Genomic DNA, 9,441 nt, shown 5'->3' with positions numbered 1-9,441 from the left:
TGATTCTTCAACTCTCGGGTTTCTCCACAGTACTCTTACTAAATTTACAACTTTATTTCTCAACACTTTCTCTTTTTTTCTAGAATCTCTATTGGATTCTCTCTTCCTGGAGTTCTATCGGTTCATATTCGATTACATGCCTAGAGTCTGGATTATACTTCTTAAGCATCGATACGTGAACTACATTATAAATGTGCTCCATGTGTGGGGGTAAAGCCAATTCGTATGCTACTATGCCGACACGTTTTAAAATTTCAAAAGGTCCAACGTATCTAGAACTCAGCTTCCCTTTCTTTCCAAACCTAGACAATCCTTTCCACGGTGACACTTTCAACAACACTAAATCTCCTTCCTCAAATTCCATGTCCCCTCTGGCTTGATCTGCATATTTCCTTTGATGATCCTGTGCTGCAATTAACCTTTTCTGAATAACTTCAACAACTTCTTTTGTCTATTGCACCAATTCGGGTCAAAGTATTTTACGTTCTCCAACTTCATCCCAGTACACTGGTGATCGACATTTGTGTCCATAAAGAGCTTCGTAGAGAGGCATTTCGATACTGACGTGATAACTGTTATTATAAGCAAATTCCACTAAGGGCAAATGCTCGTCCCAATTTCCTTTAAAATCAATGGCGCAAACATGTAACATATCTTCAATTGTCTGGATCGTTCTCTTACTTTGGCCGTGAGTCTATGGATGATAAGTTGTACTCATATTCAACTTGGTTCCCAAACATTCCTGAATACTTTTCAAAAATCTTGAATTCGTGAATCTCGGTCCGATATAATAGATACAGGGACTCCATGATGAACTACTATTTCCTTCAAATACATGTGAAATAACTTGCCCAATGAAAATCTTTCATTAAGAGGTAGAAAATGAGCTGACTTAGTTAGTCTGTCCACTAACCCAAATAGCATCATGGTTTGCTTTTGTCCTTGGTAAGACGACTATAAAGTCCATAGCAATGTGCTTCCACTTCCACTCTGGAATCTCTAATGGTTGTAAGAATCCACTTGGTCTCTGGTGCTCCACCTTAACTCTTTGACACGTGTAACATTTGCTAACCCATTCAGCAATTTCTCTTTTCATGTTTGTCCACCAATAAATTTCCTTTAAATATCTATACATCTTGATACTCCCTGGATGGATTGAATACTTTGAATTGTGAGCTTCCTGTAGAATTTCATTCTTCAACTCTTCCACTGGTGGAATCCAAATTCTGGAAGAAAATCTGAGAATACCTTGGTCATTCTCTTGAGTGCATAACTCTTCTCCTACCAAACGATTAATATCTTGATCCATTACTTCCTCTTGGCATTTATTTATCTTCTCTAACAATTCTGGATGAAAAGTCATACTATACATCTTTGCTTCATTGGGCGTGCAAAGTATGACTTCTAATTCTAATTTCTGAAATTCCTTATACAACTCTTCGGGTACTGTTAACACGTTTAATCTTTCCTTTTTGCTTAACGCATCTTCCACTATATTTGCTTTTCTTGGGTGATAGTTAATCATGCAATCATAGTCCTTGATCAACTCCAACCATCTTCATTATCTCATATTAAGTTCCTTTTGCGTGAATATGTACTTCAAACTCTTATGTTCCGAATAAATCTCGCATGTTTCTCTATATAGATAATGTCTCCAAATCTTTAAGGTGAATACTATTGCTGCTAGTTCGAAGTCATGAGTAGGATACTTCTGCTCATGAGGTTTCAGTTGTCTAGACGCATATGCAATAACTTTAACATGCTGCATCAGAACACAACCTAATCCCTTATTAGAAGCATCACTATAGATTACAAAATTTCTTTCATCATCTGGAAGTGACAAAACAGGTACAGTGATTAATCTTTTCTTTAATTCTTGAAAACTTTCTTCACACTTCTCGTTTCATATAAACTTCTCATTTTTCCGGGTAAGCTTTGTCAAAGGTTTCGCAAAATTTGAGAAATCTTGAACAAACCTTTAATAATATCCTGCCAATCCTAAGAAACTTCTCAATTCTGTTGGTGTTTTTGGCCTTTCCCAATTCATAATGGCTTCAATCTACGCTGGGCCCAATTTGATCTCTTCATTACTTACTATATGTCCTAAGAATTGAACTTCCTGTAGCCAAAACTCACACTTTGAAAACTTGGCATATAACTTCTCCTTTCTCAAAGTTTCCAAAGCTATCTTTAAATGCTCTGCATGGTCTTCCATTGGCTTTGAGTAGATCAAAATATCATCGATAAACACAATGACAAACTTGTCCAAATATTCCTTAAAAATTCTATTTATCATGTCTATTAAGTGGCATTTATGTCCACTTATAATGCTTCGTAAGGGCTCGAATTGGTGTTTTATACTCAAGTTGTTTGTGTATTTGATGTGTTTTTGTAGTGTTTTGTATTTCAGGGCATAATCAGGAAAAAGGAATGGTTTTGCTTCAAGTTTATGCTAGAAGAGTGTCGGGATGAAGCCTTGGTTGATTTCAAAAAGAAACCAGTAGTTGCATGCATTTAAAGAAGAAAAAATCCAGTTTTGGCAGAAGGTCAGCGCGGCCGCGCCAGTTAAGCAGGTGGTCGGGGAGGCCGCGCCGCTTCACAGAGCGGCCGTGCTGTTTCAGGATTTTCTGAATCCTGATTTGTTTAGAAGACTTATTCTTTGAACTCCTGATCAGATGGGCTGCTATTTAAAGACAATAAAAAGACATTTTTCATAACGGAGACTAAGGAGAAGACGGCAAGAAGACCTAGGAGCACAAATACAACGAAGAAGAAGAAGAACTTATTTTACTTATGATTATTTGATTGAGTTATAATCTTGGATACTAGTTTTCTTGTTTGTTGAACCTATTACTCTTGATTACATACTTTGATTATTTATTCAGTTATAAAGACTTAGTTTATTATACCATGCTTTCATCAGAACCCACAGTGATGATGAGTTCGGTTATGAACTAATCGTTATCGTGGGGTTCGATATCTTAATGTGTGGTGATTGTATGATATCCTAGTATTGGTTGTGCTTATTCGTCTTATGAGCGTCGCGAACTTATAAGATAGCCTGTTAATCTCTATTGAAGCGATAGTGAATATAGAGGTTTAGAACTTTCCATGCTAGCATAGGTTCATGTATTTGTTATGCATGATTCGTAGGTAATTTTAACCATCTTACTTGTCCTATGTAATCATGATAGATAACTTGCACATTAAACCTTTATGTTGTCAAATTCTATAGACATATAGGGTCTCAACATGCTTGGTGTCTATTCGGCTTCTATCTCTTTTGTGGATGTCTGGTAGTAGGGTATTCATACAACGAACGTTGGCGTTTACTAGTTTCGTGTTATCTGATTAATTATCATCACCATTACATGCTAATGTTAAGAACAATAACTTTGAATGAAGTATTTAATGAAGTTAGAATCCCATGTTTGTCTCATATAGTGAATCATCCTCAATTCTCTTAGTAAATTTTATGTTAGTTAATATCTTAGTTATAAAGAATCTCAACTTGTTAATCGTCTTAGCATTGAATAATAACCATATCATTGTTGCATTAGTGTTTAATCTTAAATTAACCAAAAGAGTCTCTGTGGGAACGAACTAGAAAGAATTCTACATTACTTGCGATTACGTATACTTGCGTGAATATTAGCGCGTGTTTTCGTCCTAACAAGTTTCTGGCGCCGCTGCCGGGGACTCGGTGTTAATTTTTAGTTTATGTGCTTATCATCAGTGGTCGTTAAAGTGCACTGACTCTGATATTTTACTTACTTGTTGCTTGTTGCTTTTTCAAGTACTCTAGAGAGCGTGTATGCTAACGCGTTCTCGATCTCGCCAGAGAATACTGGATAAAGCGGAGGAAGAAGTTTTTTTAAGGAGAAAGTTGAAGAAGAAGCTGTTATTGCAATGGGAGAACCAGCAAAGAATCCGAAGGCTTTGATGGACTATTCTAAAGATCAATGATATTCAGTCTAGCATTATCAGGCCATCCATCGCGGCTAACACCTTTGAAATCAAGTCGAGCACGATTCAGATGATACAAAATTCAGTTCAGTTTGGGGGTTCCCCTATAGAAGATCCCAACATGCACATCAGAGATTTCATCGAGATCTATGACACTCTCAAGTTCAATGGAGTTTCAGAAGATGCTATTAAGTTGAGGCTTTTCCCATTCTCTCTGAAGGATAAAGCTAAGTGCTGTTTGTATTCTCTACCACCAGGTTCTATCACCAAATGGGTGGATCTTGCTCAAAAATTTCTAACTAAATTCTTCCCTATGGTGAAGACAGCTACAATCACAAACACACTTACTTAATTTGCTCAACAATTGGGAGAATCTTTGTGTGAGGCATGGGATCGCTACAAGGAGATGCTTAGGAAGTATCCTCATAATGGGATGCCTGACTGGATAATCATTAACTGCTTTTATAATGGGTTGGGTGCCTATGCTTGATGCAGCATCAGGTGGAGCCTTATGGGCTAAAAGCTACGATGAAGCTTATGAGTTGATTGAGCTGATGGCTTCGAATGAATACCAGAACCCAACTCAAAGAATGCCTCAAGGCAAGGTAGCAGGAATTTTGGAAGTGGATACAACTACTTCTATAGCTGCTCAGCTTCAAGCTTTGATGATGAAGGTGGATTCTTTGGCTAATTATGGAGTTAATCAGATCATTAGTGTCTGTGAGCTTTGTTCTGGTGCGTATGAGACGGAGCAATATGCTATTTCTAGTGAATTAGCTCAGTTCATGAGCAACTTTTAGAGGTTACAACAACCGGTTCCAGCCACCTATCATCCCAACAACCATAATCATCCTAACTTCAGCTGGAGCAACACTCAGAATACGGTCCAACAGCCTTATCAGCAGTATGCAGCAAAGCAATACAACCCTCCTGGTTTTCAACAACCGCAATATGCACCAAGGCAACAACTCCAACTTCAGCAACTACCATAATCTAATGAAAAATCTAAATTGGAAGAGTTGAAGCTCATGTGCAAGAGCCAAGCGGTTTCTATTAAGACCTTGGAAAATCAAATTGGACAGATTGCCAATGCTTTGTTGAATCGACAAACTGGTACACTCCCTAGTGACACAGAAGTGCCAAGCAAGAGGGAAGCTAAGGAGCAGGTTAAGGCCATCACATTGAGGTCTGGGAAGGTTGTGAATCCTAAAAAATCTCAAGTTCCAGAATTTGAAGTTATGGCTAAAGAAGATGTGCAGAAAGAAGCAGAAGTGGAACCAAGGAAGAAAACTGTGGAACACACCTCTCCTGAGGGTAATACAAGGGAGAAATATATATATATATCCTCCACCTCCTTTTCCTAAGAGGTTGCAGAAGCAAAAGTTGGATAAGCAATTTGCTAAGTTTCTGGAGGTGTTCAAGAAACTTCATAACAACATACCTTTCCCTGAAGCTCTTGAATAAATGCCTAGCTATACGAAGTTTATGAAAGGAATTCTCTCTTAGAAAGTGAAGCTCGATGACTTGGAGATCATTGCTCTTACGAAGGAATGCAGTGTTGTGCTGCTACAGAAGTTGTCTCTGAAGCTTAAAGATACTGGAAACTTCACTATTCCTTGTACCATCGGAAACTTATCATTCGACAAGTATTTGTGTGATTTGGGAGCTAGCATCATTCCGATGCCTTTGTCTGTCTTCAAAAAGCTGGATTTACCTGATCCTAAGCCTACTTATATGTCCTTGCAGTTGGCCGATCGTTCTATTACATATCCACTAGGCATTGTGGAGGATGTCTTGGTCAAGCTAGACAAACTCATCTTTCCTGTTGACTTTGTAATTCTTGATTTCGAGGAGGATAAAAAGATTCCCATAATCTTGGGAAGACCATTCTTGGCTATGGGCCGAACCTTGATTGATGTGTAGAAGGGCGAGCTTACTATGTGAGAAATGGACCAGGATGTGACTTTTAACGTATTCAATGCCATGAAATTCCCTACTGATAATGAGGAGTGCTTAAAAGTGGAATTGGTCGATTCAATGGTTATTTCAGAACTTGAACAAATGCTAAGGTCTGATGCCTTAGAAAAGGCCTTGTTGGGGAATTCAGATAGTGAAGATAATGAAGGAGATGAGCAGTTGCAGTATTTGAGTACTTCTCCTTGAAAGTGAAGGCTTGATATGCCTTTTGAATCTCATGGATTGGAAGAGCTGAAAAAGTCTCCAAAGTGCCTCAAGCCATCTATTGACGAAGCTCTTACACTCGAGCTTAAACCATTTCCTAAACATTTGAGGTATGTGTTTTTAGGTGATGCATCTACTTTGCATGTTATTAATGCATCTCACCTTTCAGGTAGTGATGAGGAAAAGCTTTTGAGAATTCTGAGAGAGTTCAAATCGGCAATTGGATGGACTATAGCAAATATCAAGGGAATCAACCCTTCTTATTGCATGCATAAAATTCTTCTAGAGGAAGGAAGTAAGCTGGCTATTGAGCAACAAAGAAGGCTAAATCTGATAATGAAAGAGGTTGTGAAGAAGGAAATTCTTAAGTGGCTAGATGGAGTGATCATCTATCCTATTTCTGACAGTTCTTGGGTGAGTCCAGTTCAGTGTGTGCCGAAGAAAAGAGGTATCACTGTGGTCGTTAATGAGAAGAATGAGCTCATTCCTACTCGAACAGCCACAAGGTGGAGAGTTTGCATGGATTACAGGAAGCTGAATAAGGCCACGAGGAAGGATCACTTCCCTCTTCCCTTTATTGATCAATGCTTGAAAGGTTGGATGGGCATCAATACTATTGTCTTCTAGATGGCTATTCGGGTTATAATTAGATTTGCATTGCTCCAGAAGATCAGGAAAAGACTACCTTTTACATGTTCGTTTGGTACTTTTGGCTTCAGAAGAGTTTCTTTTGGGTTATGTGGTGCACCTGCCACATTTCAGAGATGCATGATGGCCATTTTCTCTGACATGATTGGCCAGAATATGAAGGTGTTCATGGATGATTTTTCTATGTTCAGGCATTCTTTTGAGGAGTGCTTACAAAACCTTGGCGCAGTTCTTAAAAGGTGCGTTGAGACCAATCTAGTTCTCAATTGGGAGAAATGCCACTTTATGGTGCAACAGGGCATCATTCTTGGGCACAAGGTCTCTAGTAAAGGTCTTGAGGTGGACAAAGCCAAGGTGGGGGTCATTGAAAACCTTCCTCCACCAATTTCTGTTAAGGGGATTCACAGTTTTCTTTGTCATGCGGGTTTCTATTGTCAGTTCATCAAGGACTTCTCTAAAATCTCTAAACCCTTGTGCAATCTGCTAGAGAAAGATGTCCATTTCAAGTTTGATGATTAATGTCGAGCTACTTTTGAGAGCTTAAAGAAGAGTTTGATTATGGCACCTATCATAACTGCATCTGATTGGGAAGAGCCTTTTGAAATGTTGTACGATGTAAGTTACTATGCCGTTGGAGCAGTTCTTGGGAAAATGAAGAACAATATATTTCATGTGGTCTACTATGCTAGTAAGACCCTCAATGGTGCTCAACTGAACTATACTACTACAGAGAAGGAACTCTTAGCCATTGTCTACAGTTTTGAGAAGTTTCGTTCCCATTTGCTTGGGACGAAGGTGACAGTTTTCACTGATCACGCAGATATTCACTATCTCGTCTCGAAGAATGACTCAAAGCCTAGATTGATTCAGTGGGTTCTTTTACTTCAGGAGTTTGAGTTGGAGATCAAGGATATGAAAGGTATTGAGAATCAAGTTGCTGATCATCTCTCTCGGTTAAAAGATCCAAATACAGCTTCACATGATAAGAAAATGATAAATGAGTCTTTTCCCAACGAGCAGTTGTTTGGGGTGCAAGAGGAAGAACCGTGGTTCGCAGACATTGTGAACTACCTTGTGAGCAATATTATACCTCCAGACTTGTCTTCTTCTCAAAGGAAGAAGTTTCTTCATGAAGTGAAGTGGTATATGTGGGATGAGCCATTTTTGTTTCGGCAAGAAGCTGACCAAATCATCAGGAGATGTATTCCGTATAGAGAGATGGAGGGTATCTTGTGAGACTGTCATTCGACTATTTATGGAGGCCACTATGGTGGAGAAAAGACAACAACTCGTATCCTTCAAGCAGGATTCTTCTGGCCTACATTGTTTAAGGATGCACATCAGTTCGTTTTGAAGTGTGATCGCTACCAGCGTGTTGGTAATATGTCCAAGAGGGATGAGATTCTTCTTAAATAGCTACTCGAAGTTGAAGTCTTCGATGTTTGGGGAATTGACTTCATGGGGCCATTTATCTCATCTTGCACTAATCAGTATATCTTGTTGGCGGTTGATTATGTCTCGAAATGGGTGGAAGTCAAGGCTTTGCCGGCGAATGATGCAAAGGTAGTGCTTAATTTTCTTCACAAGCAAATATTTACAAGATTTGGGACTCCAAGAGTCATAATCAGTGACGAGGGGTCGTATTTCCGCAATCGCAAGTTCACTGCTATGATGCAGAGATATTGTGGCACCCTCCATACCCGAGTCAGAAGTTTGGTGTCCACAACACACACACACACACCATATTTAAATCTGTTTATGAAAATAATATATATGCAATGACCCTACTTACCATAACCACGGTTCACAATAGTTCAAAGTACGCCCACAAGCCACAACCTTATTTATATTACAAACATACCAAATTCCAGTTTATTTATCTTACAACTGAAGTAAACTTTATTACAAACTATCAACACAAACTAAGCCACACATCATCTGCTAGCTTATTTCATTTCAACCTGCAAACCTAGCTCGCGTACTTGTCTGGGGATCCTCGCAATTTTTAGTGTTTGTGCCCTAGAGAAAACACTATTATGTTTATACTATGAAACATTTGGATTATTAATTATGATTATATGGATTATTCTTTAGTAATTTATTATATCTTTATTTTTTGTGATAAGATGTTAGATTAATAAATGTCCTTTGAATATGATATGTAAATCTATATATCTAAGTAAGTGACTTAAAAATAAGATTATGAGAATAGTATTGATATTTCTAAAGGTCCCTAGTCAAGTATTATTGTTAAGGGATGATAATAAATACATTGAGACTAGTGTGTTTTTTGGTTGATGATCACATCTCATTGATCATAGGTATGGTGATACTAAAGTCAAAACACAGGCACATGTATTAAAAACATGGTGCTGGATTGACCCGTTGTGAGATACTACATGTTTATAGTGTCATAAGTTAATCTCACAGTGATAATGATGTATTGGTCCTTTGACCTGATATCATTATATTTCTATACGAGAATTAATATACTTTGATACTATTAAAAGTTATCCTTGACCGGGTAATAATAAAAGTAGACATTGGGTACATTATGAATCGTATGAGAAATATGAATGATCTAGATGAGATTTAGCCCTCCTTTATTAAAGGAGTGATATTATTGGCCTCTTGATTGAGTAAGAC

The 9,441-nt window shown here is 38.2% G+C and overlaps 1 non-coding gene across 1 annotated transcript; it reads right to left on the bottom strand.

Moving 5' to 3' along the window:
- Positions 1 to 4,294: 4,294 nt before the first annotated feature.
- Positions 4,295 to 4,401, bottom strand: LOC141669229 (small nucleolar RNA R71). The gene has a single exon (XR_012553519.1). It is a non-coding gene; the product is annotated as a small nucleolar RNA R71 (small nucleolar RNA).
- Positions 4,402 to 9,441: the final 5,040 nt, after the last annotated feature.

This window comes from Apium graveolens, chromosome 6 (assembly GCF_009905375.1).
Source record: "Apium graveolens cultivar Ventura chromosome 6, ASM990537v1, whole genome shotgun sequence".
Taxonomy (NCBI): domain Eukaryota; kingdom Viridiplantae; phylum Streptophyta; class Magnoliopsida; order Apiales; family Apiaceae; genus Apium; species Apium graveolens.
Note: the sequence above shows the minus strand (reverse complement) of the source record. Positions and strands in the feature narration are given on the sequence as shown.